This window comes from Capricornis sumatraensis, chromosome 2 (genome assembly GCF_032405125.1).
Source record: "Capricornis sumatraensis isolate serow.1 chromosome 2, serow.2, whole genome shotgun sequence".
Taxonomy (NCBI): Eukaryota; Metazoa; Chordata; class Mammalia; order Artiodactyla; family Bovidae; genus Capricornis; species Capricornis sumatraensis.
The window spans coordinates 202,509,974-202,524,189 of NC_091070.1; the positions used below are offsets into that span (position 1 = coordinate 202,509,974).

The window sequence follows — 14,216 nt, forward strand, 5'->3', positions numbered from 1 at the left end:
GTGGCCACTGCTGAGTTTTCCAAATTTGCTGGCATATTGAGTGCAGCACTTTCACAGCATCATCTTTCAGGATTTGAAATAGCTCCACTGGAATTCCATCACCTCCACTAGCTTTGTTCATAGTGATGCTTTCTAAGGCCCACTTGACTTCACATTCCAGGATGTCTAGTTCTAGGTGAGTGATAGCACCATGGTGATTATCTGGGTCGTGAAGATCTTTTTTTGTACAGTTCTTCTGCATATTCTTGCCACCTCTTCTTAATATCTTCTGCTTCTGTTAGGTCCATACCATTTCTGTCCTTTATCAAGCCCATCTTTGCATGAAATGCTCCCTTGGTATCTCTAATTTTCTTGAAGAGATCTCTAGTCTTTCCCATTCTGTTGTTTTCCTCTATTTCTTTACATTGATCGCTGAGGAAGGCTTTCTTATCTCTCCTTGCTATTCTTTGGAACTCTGCATTCAGATGCTTATATCCTTTCTTAATTTCAATCACAAGTACTTAGAGCTATAAAGTTTATTCTGCATCCTGCTAATCATTTTATGTTTTCATTATCATTCTAACTACCCTTGTGATTACTTCTTTGATCCATGGATTGTTTAGAATTGTGTTGCTTAAATTCCAAATATTTGAGAGTTTTCTAGGTAGCTTATAATTATAGATATCTAATTTAATTCCATTGTGATCAGAGAACATATTCTGTATGATATCAAAGCTTTCAAATTTATTGAGATTTGTTTTATGGCTCAGCATATGGTCCATGATGTGTACAATGTGTACAATGTTTGAAAAGAATATATATCCTGCAGTTGTGGTATACAGTTTTATAAATTTCCATTAGGGCAAGATATCTGATGATATTGTTCACATAATCTATGTCTTTCTTGATATTTTTATGTCTATTAGTCTATTGCTGAGGGTTTCTTTTCATCTCCAACTATGATTGTAGAATTGTGTATTTCTTCTTTTAGTTCTGTCAATTTTTGTTCCATGTATTTTGAAACTCTGTCATTAGGTTATGATCTCTGTTGTCACAAATTTGTAATTCCTATAGCTTCCTGGTGAATTGATCACTTTGCCATTATGAAATATCTATCTTTTAAAATATTTATTTCATTTATTTATTTTGGTCAGGTCTTAGTTGTGGCATGTGTGGGATCTTCCCTTGCAGCACGTGAGATTTCTCTAGTTGCCCCTGGCATGTGGGATCTTAATTCTCTGACCAGGGATCAAACCTGCATCTCCTGCTTTGGAAGGTGGATTCTTAACCACTATACCACCAGGGAAGTCCTGAAGTATCTATCTTTATCTCTAGTCTTTAACTCATATAGTATCTCCGGCCTTCACAAGCTTACTGTTTGCATGGTATATATTTTTTCCTTCCATTTTATTTCATCTTTTAGAGTGCATCTCTTATACACAGCAGGTATTTGGGTTTTGCTTTTCTTTATCCATTCAAACAACCTCTGCCTGTTAAGACATAAGTATTTATTGAGGGATGAGTGGCAAAGGAGAAGACGCTTAGGCCTGGTCTCATTTGTATCCTTTCCATCTGATGATGAATGTTTTTGGACACTACAGAATTGAGAATGGATCAACTAGTTTCCAGGTTATGGAAGGAAGGTCACCTGGTTGTCCCAGGGACAAGCATGCAGTCTCTATCGGGGCCTAGTAGTAAGATAAAGCTGTTTCTCAAAGGAGATCAGTTACTTATCAGACAGAGCATGGTTTTCTTCACTTCTGCATTGCTGCTCCTGGGCTTGCTATAGTCTCCACCAGCAAGGTGATTGCAACATGATTGGAATCTGGTGGGTCATGGAGACCAACTGGCCCATTTACTTAGATTGCAGGCTAGACCAATTGGACAGTTTCCTTTGCTCTGGATTCCTCTCAAAGCTAATAATGGTCTTTCAGTTCAACTCAGTAGATGAGTGGCTGGCAAGACATCCAAATATAAAGTGTGCTTCCTCAAAAATCCAAGAAAACCACCAAGTACCCAAATTCAACTACTCTAAGACACCATCAATTGAAAGGTGCACCTTTATTTATATTCCACTATGAAGAAACTCCAGTACTTTGGCCACCTCATGTGAAGAGTTGACTCATTGGAAAAGACTCTGATGCTGGGAGGGATTGGGGGCAGGAGGAGAAGGGGACAACAGAGGATGAGATGGCTGGATGGCATCACGAACTTGATGGACGTGAGTCTGAGTGAACTCCAGGAGATGGTGATGGACAGGGAGGCCTGGCGTGCTGCGATTCATGGGGTCGCAAAGGGTTGGACATGATTGAGCGACTGAACTGAACTGAACTGATGAAGAATTTTATGAAACATTATCAATTAAACTATAGCATATCATTGATTGTAACATAAATTCCATTTCAGAGGTATTAGAATATTGGAAAAAAATATTGTGAATGAACTAAATGCCACTGAATTGTTCATTTTAAAATAATTAATTTTAAGTTATGTGAATTTTGCCTCAACAACATTTTATTTTTTTAAATGTGAATCAGTAACATGTAGCATTCTGTCACTTTCATATGGTAGGAGGGTATCCGGTGAAGCAACTGGTACTTAGGAAAGGACATTGTGATACCATCTAGAACAGTGGCTCTGCAGAAACATCACTCACGTGTATTTTCATGGAATTTACTTTGATTTACCAGAAGGGGTCAACAAAAGGCTTTCACAGAACTGTGTCACTGTTTCCTCCTGCTGACAAGGATTCTCAGAAGTCTCCCATCAGCCTCAGCAGGGGAAGAGAAGCCACTTCCACTGGCCGGAGAGACTCAAGGCGGGTAGGATTTTAGATGCTCAGAGTTATGACTGCTTTCTTTTCTTGTCAACACTCTGACATTCACATAACAGACTGGCAAGGCTGTGAATTTAATTGGTATTATACTACAGTAATCCTCAATATAACACTTTGGATTTGATTTTCAGTTACTATCAGCCCCATGACTGCAAGAAATAAATTATTTTTATGATAGACATAGAAAGTCAATGGTTTGGGACTTGTCTTGAATCAAAATTTTAGGGTATTGAGTTTCACATTTCTGTCTTTTTTTTTTTCATTCTGTTCAGAAGGAAATTCCTCTTTATTGTGTTCACAAATCCCTTCTTCCCTCCATACCGTTCTGTGGCAGAGGCCACTTAGTTCGCCAACACTTTGCCTTCATCATTCATTCAGGTGATAATTGATTGCAAGTGATAATCAGTTGGCAGCAGGCCAAGGGCTACCTTTAAGATTACCTGGATTTTTCACTGCCCCCAAATAAATAACAAATTCATGCCTATTATGATACCAATTTCTTTACCAGTTAAAGCTCATAGTTCTGAGTTATGTTTTCCAGTTTTTAAAAAAAGTAGCCAAAATTGTTTCAAAAAGAATTAGAAAACCAAATGGGGCAATAATCATAGAAAAACTGAAAATATTGTCATTGAATGACAAAGTTAAAAGGTAACAGGCTGAGAACTTTAAATAGGTGAGTTCTAGTTGACCTTCAGGGGAAAGATTATTCCTTGTTTATAAATAAATAAGTTGACTTTAGAGCGTATGAGATGAAATTTCCTCAACTCAGGAAAGTAGCATGATATCAGAGCCTAAAAAAGAGAGAAACACATTTGAAGGATACATAATTTTCACATTATAAAATCTCTTTAAGAAAAGAAGAAAAGGCTGAACATCCTGCTCACTGGTCAGGGTGCACAACAGGGCAGAGATGGAGGGTAGGTTAGGCAAGGTAAACCAGGCACTAGGCAAAGGATTTGCATCAAAACCACTGAAATACGTTCATGTGAGTGATTTAACTCGAGAAGTCTGATCGCTGGATATTATATGGAGTTTGGCAAGATGCCTTCTCCCAAGAGCATGCTGAAAGATGCAGAGATGATGGCACAAATCCTGAAGGACATGCAGATTACAGAATATGAGATAAGAGTTGTAAATCAGATGTTGGAGTCTGCCTTTCAATTTGTGACCACAATTTTAGATGATGCAAAAATTTCTAAGAGAGTTACCGTTGATGCTCATGGTTTGCAATTGGCAATCCAGTGCTGTGCTAACCAATCTTTTACCTCTCCTTCCCCAAGAGATTTTTTTTTATTAGACTTTGAAGAAAGAAATCAAACTCTTTTGGAATCAATCAAGCCATATTCAGGCCCTAGATTGCCGCTTGGAGAAGGCAATGGCAACTCACTCTAGTATTTTTGCCTGGAAAATCCCATGGACAGAGGAGCCTGGTAGGCTACAGTCCATGGGGCTGCGAAGAGTTGGACATGACTGAGCGACTTCACTTTCACTTTTCACTTTCATGCACTGGAGAAGGAAATGGCAACCCGCTCCAGTGTTCTTGCCTGGAGAACCCCAGGGACGGGGGAGCCTGGTGGGCTGCCATCTATGGGGTCGCACAGAGTCGGACACGACTGACATGACTTAGCAACAGCAGCAGATTGCCACTCGATAGATACTGCTTGGCTGTTCCAACCTATAGACTTTAATCCTTACCAAACAAAGACATATACTCTGCAGGTAGAGTAACAGTTCCACAGGTAAATGTTGGCTCAGTTTTTGGCACACCAAGTACTCCCACTGCTCCTGCTGCTGCTGCTAAGTCGCTTCAGTCGTGTCCGACCGAATCCCCCTGTCCCTGGGATTCTCCAGGCAAGAACACTGGAGTGGGTTGCCATTTCCTTCTCCAATGCAGGAAAGTGAAAAGTGAAAGTGAAGTCGCTCAGTCATGTCCGACTCTTCGAGACCCCATGGACTGCAGCCTTCCAGGCTCCTCCGTCCATGGGATTTTCCAGGCAAGAGTACTGGAGTGGGGTGCCATTGCCTTCTCCAAGTACTCCCACTCCAGTCACCCAATCCCACAAACCATGTTTGTTTCAACTAAGGTTAATTATTTACCAGCTGAGCCCACCAGGGAAGCCCTCAACTAGGATAGGGACTCCAATGTCCCTCACAGAGCCAAGGTTTACAGTACAGATTCCTGCTTCACAGTCTCCAGCTGTAAAAGCATCAGTTCTTGCAACAGCAGCAGTTCACCATATTCGGATTAATCCATCATTGTTGCTGCTGCTAAGTTGCTTCAGTCGTGTCCGACTCTGTGCGATCCCATAGATGGCAGCCCACCAGGCTCCCCTGTCCCTGGGATTCTCCAGGCAAGAACACTGGAGTGGGTTGCCATTTCCTTCTCCAATGCAGGAAAGTGAAAAGTGAAAGTGAAGTCGCTCAGTCATGTCCGACTCTTCGAGACCCCACGGACTGCAGCCTTCCAGGCTCCTCCATCCATGGGATTTTCCAGGCAAGAGTACTGGAGTCCAAAACCACTATTATTACCACTAACAGATGACCGAGGATGAGATGGCTGGATGGCATCACTGACTCGATGGACGCGAGTCTGAGTGAACTCCGGGAGTTGGTGATGGACAGGGAGGCCTGGTGTGCTGTGATTCATGGGGTTGCAAAGAGTCGGACACGACTGAGCGACTGAACTGAACTGACACCATCATAAAAGCCTTGCAATGAGTCATCAAATAAGTTAAAAGAAAATGTGAAGGTGATATTGATAATGATGATGGTGATGACAGTCATTTATAATCTAGGCTTAATGCATGTAACATGTATGCCTGTTCTTGAAACCATTATACTGAAATTAAACATGCACATGATGTTTTCAAGTTGTTTTAGAAAACTTCAATAGTAGTTAATGAGTACATATAGTTACCATAGTTTTCAATTATGATGTTAGATTTTCTTTCATAGGACTAGAAATCGTTTCTCAGCAGCCTTTAAGTATAAAAAACAAGTTTTCATTAAAGAAAGAAAGGAAGATAGAAAGGAGAAGAAAAAAATAAAAAAGATGGAAAGCCACCCAACACATTTTACTGACTGGCATATCCTGAAGCCAAAGCCAGGTAAGGGCAAGAGAAAAAATATATGTACATGATCCCACATATGAGCAATGAAGCAAAAGTCTTAAATTAAATCTTAACAAGTTAAATCCAGCAGTGTATTGAAAGAGTAATTCATCAAGCCCAAAGAGGATTTATCCCAGCATTGCTAAGATGGCTCAGCATTAGATTATATATCAATTTAACTTATTATATTAATAAATAAAAAAATTTAAATGACTGTCTTAAATTCAACATCCACTAATGATATAAAAGAAAAAATTTCCTAGCATGTAGGAAAAGAATAGCTTTAATTTGATGCATTGTTTGTTTTTAATAAAACAATGATAAAAACTTACAGCAAATGCCATACTTAATGGTGAAGTAATAGAACACATTCCAATTGAAGTCAGAAACAGACAAGAATGACCTTTATCACCACTACTATTCAAATGGTATCATTTACTTTCTCTAATTCAAAAAGAGAAGGAAAGCAATAAGAGGTAAAAGTATTAAAAAAGAAGAGGCAAATTGTGATTATTTGCAAATGACACTATCGTTTACATAGAAAAACCCAAGAAAATCAATTGACAAACTATTAGAATTAATAAGAAAATTCAGCGAGGTGACCACATACAAGATTAACGTTAAAAAAACAATCAATATCTTTCCTATATACCAGCCATAACCAATTAGAAAATGTAATAGAAAATAAGATTCTATTCACAATAGCAGCAAAAACTATTAACCACCTAAGAATAAACCTAAAAATAAAAATTACCTTGGCCCCTTACAGATAGTTCAAAATTAGGAAACCTCAACCTAATTAATCACATGGATGAAAATCAAGTTGAAAACTGTACAATTATATAACGGCTAAGAAAATTCAAGAAGAGCTTCTGGAAAAAACACTAAGTAAAACAAGAGACAAAGGCTATTTCCTAACTATGATGAAGAGTCTTTTCTTTTGTTTTTCTGAGAAACTAAGTTCAGTTCAGTTCAGTCGGTTAGTCGTGTCTGATTCTTTGCAACCCCATGAACTGCAGCACTCCAGGCCTCCCTGTCCACCACCAACTTCCGGAGTCCACCCAAACCCATGTCCATTGTGTCGGTGATACCATCCAACCATCTCATCCTCATCCAACCATCGTCCCCTTCTCCTCCTGCCCTCAATCTTTCCCAGCAGCAGGATCTTTTCAAATGAGTCAGCTCTTCATATCAGGTGGCCAAAGCATTGGAGTTTCAGCTTCAACATCAGTCCTTCCAAAGAACACCCAGGACTGATCTCCTTTAGGACGGACTAGTGGATCTCCTGAAGTCCAAGGGACTCTCAATAGTCTTCTCCAACACCACAGTTCAAAATTATCGTGCTTTTGAACCCCCAGTTCACAGGGCCGCAAGGAGTCAGACACAACTGAGCGACTGAACTGAACTGAACTGAAGAGCAAACATCATATTAAATGGCTTAACATTAAGTATACTCCCATAAAGACAGAAACAAGGCAGGGACCATTACTCTCACTCAAAACTGTGCGTAGGAGTCAGCGCTTGGAGGACCCAAGAATATCTAAAGCCACGGGGAAAATGGTGGAAAATTCACCATTGTCATTGCCAGAAAGAGCAATTTATGGCTTTGTTCTTTTCTTAAGTTCCCAATTTGGCTTCTTGTGTGGGCTTTTATTCCTGAATCTTGGCTAAACTCCTTAGGCTTAACTTATTGGCCTTAAAAGTATTGGGTTGTTGCTCCGCCTGTGTATCTCCTCATTACCGTAGGCATCGGTTATGTCCTCTTATTTGGAATAAACATGATGAGTACCTCTCCACTCGACTCCATTCATAATATCACAGATGACTATGCCAAAAATCAACAGGATGAGAAGGACCAAGAAGAGGCCATTCCAGCACTAAGAGATATTCCTGTTAGTGAAGTAAACCAAATGTTCTTTCTTTAAGCCAAATAACTTTACCCCCAAAACTTAATTGTATGTGGACTAATACCAAACATTTATTATAAATTTTTGACATAAAGGTTTCAACCATACTGATTTATACTGTCTTTTTGGTTAATATCCAGTGTTGAAATGTAAAAAAAAAAAGTAGGTTGAACTTCTTTTATATTAAGTTCTAATAATATCATAATGTTATCAAATAGTAGTTACTAATGGGCAGAATAAATACTGCATTATGATACGGCAAAAAAAAATGTTGTGTGTAAAAATGAAAGAGGTGATTGAAAAGTGAGTGTAACAGCTTCATACAGCAGATCTCATTTCAGAATCTGGGAGTACCACACCCTGCCCCATAAACAAGACCACATGCTTTGATTTCATATTACATAATAGATTGGAAATTGAAACCTCACTCGGAGGCACAGATTGATCAAAAGGGGTTTATTGCTTCTTTCCCTATCAAAGTCAGGAAGCAACAGTTAGAACTGGACATGGAACAACAGACTGGTTCCAAATAGGAAAAGGAGTACATCAAGGCTGTATATTGTCACCCTGCTTATTTAACTTATATGCAGAGTACATCATGAGAAACGCTGGGCTGGAAGAAACACAAACTGGAATCAAGATTGCTGGGAGAAATATCAATAACTCAGATATGCAGATGACACCACCCTTATGGCAGAAAGTGAAGAACTAAAAAGCCTCTTGATGAAAGTGAAAGAGGAGAGTGAAAGAGTTGGCTTAAAGCTCAACATTCAGAAAACGAAGATCATGGCATCTGGTCCCATCACTTCATGGGAAATAAATGGGGAAACATTGGAAACAGTGTCAGACTTTATGTTTTCGGGCTCCAAAATCACTGCAGATGGTGACTGCAGCCATGAAATTAAAAAAACACTTACTCCTTGGAAGAAAAGTTATGAGCAACCTAGATAGCATATTCAAAAGCAGAGACATTACTTTGCTGACTAAGGTCCATCTAGTCAAGGCTATGGTTTTTCCTGTGGTCATGTATGGATGTGAGAGTTGGACTGTGAAGAAGGCTGAGCACCGAAGAATTAATGCTTTTGAACTGTGGTGTTGGAGAAGACTCCTGAGAGTCCCTTGGACTGCAAGGAGATCCAACCAGTCCATTCTGAAGGAGATCAGCCCTGGGATTTCTTTGGAAGGAATGATGCTAAAGCTGAAACTCCAGTACTTTGGCCACCTCATGTGAAGAGTTGACTCATTGGAAAAGACTGATGCTGGGAGGGATTGGGGGCAGAAGAAGAAGGGGACGACAGAGGATAAGATGGCTGGATGGCATCACCGACTCGATGGACGTGAGTTTGAGTGAACTCCGGGAGCTGGTGATGGACAGGGAGGCCTGGCGTGCTGCAATTCATGGGGTTGCAAAGAGTCGGACACGACTGAGCGGCTGAAATGAACTGAACTGAACTGAACTGAACTGAACTGAACTGACTATCAAAGTCTTTGCCCAGTACTATCAAGATATTATTCATACTGTCCCTGTCCTCTGCTTGTAGGAAAGAGTTTTAAATTATTCAAACAGTCCTGAGACCCACCAAAATCTGAATGAGAGTCTTGTTGGGTAGAGTATTCTTGGTTGTAAGTTTTTGCCTTCATCACTTTAAATATGTTGTGCCACTTCCTTTGGCCTGCTGAGTTTCTGCTGGAAAATCAGCTGATAACTTTATGGGGGAATCCCTTATATGTTATTTATTATTTTTTCTCTTGTTGTTTTTAATATTTTCTCTTTATCAATTCTGGTCAATTTTATTGCTATATGTTTCACCATGTTCCTCCTTGGGTTAAACATTAATGGGACTCTCTGCACTTCCTGGACTTGGGTGACTGTTTCCTTTCCCATCTTAGGGAAGTTTTCAGCTATTATCTCTTCAAATGTTGTCTCAGGCCATTTCTCTCTTCTCCTGGGACCCCTATAATTTGAATGTTGGTGTGTTTACTGTTGCCCTGAGATCTCCTAGACTGTCTTCATTTCTTTTTATTCTTTGTTCTTTATTCTGTTCTGTGGCAGTAATTTTCACCATTCTGTCTTCCAGATCACTTACCCATTCTGCCTCATTTATTCTGCTCTCAATTCTTTCTAGTGCATTTTTCATTTCAGTTATTGTATTTTTCAACTCTGGTTGTTCTTAATATTTTCTAACTCTTTGTCAAAAACCTCTTGTAACTCCTCTCCATGTGCATCTATTCTTTTCCTGAGTTCTTTGATTGTTTTTACCATCACTGTCCCTGAACTCTTTCTTGGGTAGATTGCCTAGCTCCACATCACTTTGTTGTTCTTCTGTTTTATTTTGTTCCTTCATCTGGAACACAGTCCTCTGCCAACTCATTTTGTCTAAATTTCTATTTGTATTTTATGTATATGGAAGGTTATTTTTGTTTCTTGACCTTGGAGAAGTGCCCTCTGTGGGGAACGTCATATTTGTCGCCTCTCATCACACAAGGGCCAGGGATCAGCTGGTCCCAGGGTAGGTTCTGAACTGCATTTGTAGACTCAGTTCTGAAGGCTGTGGGATCATAGTTTTCTTGCTTCTGGTGTCTCCCTCCTGGTTGGTAAGGCTGGTCCAGAGACTTGTGCAGGCTTCTTGGTGGGAGGGGCTGGTGCCTGCCCACTGGTGAATGGAGCTGGGTCTTGGGCCTCTAGTAGGCAGGGTCACGTCAAAGGATATGTGTAGAGCTGGCTGCGGGCTCAGGAGGTTCTTAGGCAGCCTGTCTGCTGATGGGTGGGGTTGTGTTCCCACCCTGTTGGTTGTTTGGCCAAAGGCACTGGGGCCTGATTGGTGGGGCCAGGTCTTGGTGCTAATTCATTCCAATTCTAAAGGAGGGCAATGCCAAAGAATGTTCAAGCTACCATACAATCATGCTTATTCACATGCTAGCAATATAATGCTCAAAATCCTTCAAGCTAGGCTTCAACAGTATATGAACGAACAACATCCAGATATACAAACTGGTTGTAGAAAAGGCAGAGGAATCAGACATTAAATTGCCAACATCCACTGGATCATAGAAAAAACAAGGGAATTCCAGAAAAAAAATCTACTTCTGCTCCATTGACTATGCTAAAGCTTTTGACTGTGTGAATCATAGCAAACTGTGGAAAATTCTTAAAGAGGTGGGAGTAGCAAACCACCTGATCTGCCTCCTGAGAAACCTGCATGCAGGTCAAGAAGCAACAGTTAGAACCAGACATGGAACAATGAACTGATTCAAAATTGAGAAAGAAATATGTCAAGCCTGTATATTATCATCCTGCTTATTTAATTTATATGCAGAGTACCTCATGCAAAATGCCAGGCTGGATGAATTACAAGCTGGAATCAAGATTTCCAGGAGAAATATCAATAACCTTAGATATGCAGATAACACTTCTTGATGAACATGAAAGAAGAAAGTGAAAAAGCTGGATTAAAACTCAGCATTCAATAAACGAAGATCATGGCCTCTGGTCCCAACACTTCACGGCAAATAGATGGGGGATAAATGGAAACAGTGAAAGACTTTATTTTCTTGTGCTCCAAAATCACTGCAGGTGGTGACTGTAGCCACGACATTAAAAAACATTTGCTCCTTGGAAAAAAAGGCACAACAAACCTGACAGTGTATTAAAAACCAGAGACATCACTTTGCCAACAAAGCTCCACATAGTCAAGGCTATGGTTTTTCCAGTAGTCATGTTCTGATGTGAAAGTTGGATCATAAAGAAGGCTGAGTGCCGAAGAATTAATGCTTTTGAACTGTGGTGCTGAATAAGACTCTTGAGAGTCCCTTGGACTGCAAGGAGATCAAACCAGTCAATCCTAAAGGAAATCAGTCCTGAATATTCATTGGTAGGACTGATGCTGAAGCTGAGGGTCCAGTACTTTGGCTACCAGATGTGAATAACTGACTCATTGGAAAAGACCCTGATGCTGGGAAAGATTGAAGGCAGGAAGAGAAGGGGACGACAGAGGCTGAAATGGTTGGATGCCATCACTGACTCAATGGACATGAGTTTGAGCAAACTCTGAGAGTTGGTGAAGGACAGGGAAGCCTGGTGTGCTTCAATCTGTGGGGTCACAAAGAGTCAGACATGGCTGAGAGATTGAATAATAGCAACCCAAGCAAGATATCTGCCTCCAACAATAGTTCAAGTAGATGAAGACTTCCTGATATTTCTGTCACCAGCTTTTATGACTCCAGAGAGAATAACAGACATCTTCTCCCTCCCCACAAGACTCCCCAAGACCAGCATGTAGGTCTGGCTCAGGCTCCAGTGAAGTCACAGCTTTTCCCCTGGCTCCTGGTGTGCATGAGAACTTGCATGCACCCTGCAAGAGTGGAGTCTCTGCTTCCACCCATGGTGTGGCACTCCTGCAATCAAGCCCCAGTGGCCTTCAAGGTTAAATGCTCTGGAGGGTCCTCCTCCCCATACCAGACCCCCAGTGTGGGGAGCCTGATAAGGGGTTCACAGCTCTCACTTCGGTGAGAGAACTTCTCTGATATAATTATTCTCCAGTTTGTGATTCGACCACCCAAGGGGTATGGGATTTGATTATATGATGAGTGCATCCTTCCTGCCATCTTGTTGAGCTTCTTCTTCATGTTTCTGGATGTGGGAGGTCTTTCTTTGGTAGGTTCAAGTCTTTTTTTATGAGTGGTTGTTCTGAAGTTAGTTTTGATTTTGGTGTTCTTGTGGGAGGAGGTGAGCTCAAGGTCCTTCTACTCTGCCATCTCGTCTCCTCTCCAAGTCAAGAGAAATATTTTTTAAAACAGAGAGAGAGATGACTATATGGTAAAATAGTTTATAATTAAAAACTTATTTTTACCAATACTATAAGTGAGGCTTACTCACATATTACATGAAAGGAGTTTTGAATTGTCAAATGAAGCAAAGTCTAATCCTATGTTATTTAAAAACACACCTAAAACAAAGAGATTAGAATGCTTAAAATTAAGAGAATGGATAAATTTATACCAGGCAAGATGCAAAACACAAAACAGCAAGGGTCATGATGTTGGTATCTGTCAAGATAGAATTCTGACCAAAAGACTTTAAAAATAAAAAGGAGGACTTTAAGAAACGTTAATGGCTAATTAAAAAATGTAGTCAATAACATAGAGTCAGCTTCCACCAAATAAAAACTACAGCAGATGCAGAGGAAACAGAAACACATTAACAAGAGAAAAGACTGATACATTAAGCTCATTCCAAGACAAAGCAAGTGGATGAAATAAGAATAAGGATCTAGGAAACCTTATCCAGTGCTACTGAAACTGTGGTTGCAGACTGCTGCCAATTCAAGAACTGTGGTTAGCAGATGCAGTGAGATAAGAAGCTTGCTTCAGAATATAAATCAATGCACTACTTCCTTCATTTGGAAAGTCTTGCCACAAAAAGAAAAAAAAAATCAGCTGAACTATTGTATGCTTAGTGACATAGTAGACTGGCTACTTTGAGTATCACTGACCTAAACAGCATAATCGGTATGGTAACTCTTACAAATGTATATCAAATTTGAATACTTATATTAATGAATATGCCTCCTTTTGAAGTACACATGGAATGTTCCTGAAAATGGACATCTTAGGACATAAAGAAAACTGGCAACAAACATTGATAATTATTTGAAAAATGCAAATCAAAGCAACAGTGAAATATCACCTCATACCTGTTATCAAAAAGTCTACAAATAACAAATATCAGAGAGGATATGGAGAAAAAAAGAATACTTGTGCACAATTGGTGGAATGTAAATTGGTGCAGCCACTATAGAACAGTATGTCACTTCCTCAAAAAATTAAAAATAGAGCTACCATATGATCCAGCAATTCCACCGTTGGGTATATATCTGGAAAAAAACAAAAATGCTAATTAAAAAATACACACACACCCCAGTGTTCACTGCAGCACTATTTACAATAGCCAGGAAATGGAAGCAACCCAAGTGCCCATCAACAGCACATGGATAAAGATGTGATATATATGTACAATGGAATATTACTCAGCCACAAAAAGAATGAAATTCTGCCATTTGCAGCATCGTGGATGGCCCTAAAGAATATTGTGCTTAATGAAATGTCAGACAGAGAAAGATAAATACTGTATGATAAGTGAAATCTAAAAAATAAAATGAATGTATATAGCAACAGAAAAAGACTCACAGATATAAAAAACAAACTAGTGGTTACCATTGAGGAGAGGGGAAAAGCGAGCAGCAAGATAGGGTATGAGATTAAAAGGTACAAACTATTCTGTATAAAACAGATAAGTGACAAGGTATCAAGAAATTACAGCCATTATCTTGAAATACCTTTTTGTTGCTGTTGTTCAGTCGCTCAGTCGTGTCTGACTCTTTTCGA

The 14,216-nt window shown here is 39.8% G+C and overlaps 2 pseudogenes; both read left to right on the forward strand.

Annotated features, from left to right (window-relative positions):
* Window positions 1-3,841: 3,841 nt before the first annotated feature.
* Window positions 3,842-5,125, forward strand: LOC138070470 (transcription initiation factor TFIID subunit 9-like; annotated as a pseudogene).
* A 2,357-nt stretch (window positions 5,126-7,482) lies between these two features.
* LOC138074103 (phosphatidylinositol N-acetylglucosaminyltransferase subunit P pseudogene) lies at window positions 7,483-7,859 on the forward strand (annotated as a pseudogene).
* Window positions 7,860-14,216: the final 6,357 nt, after the last annotated feature.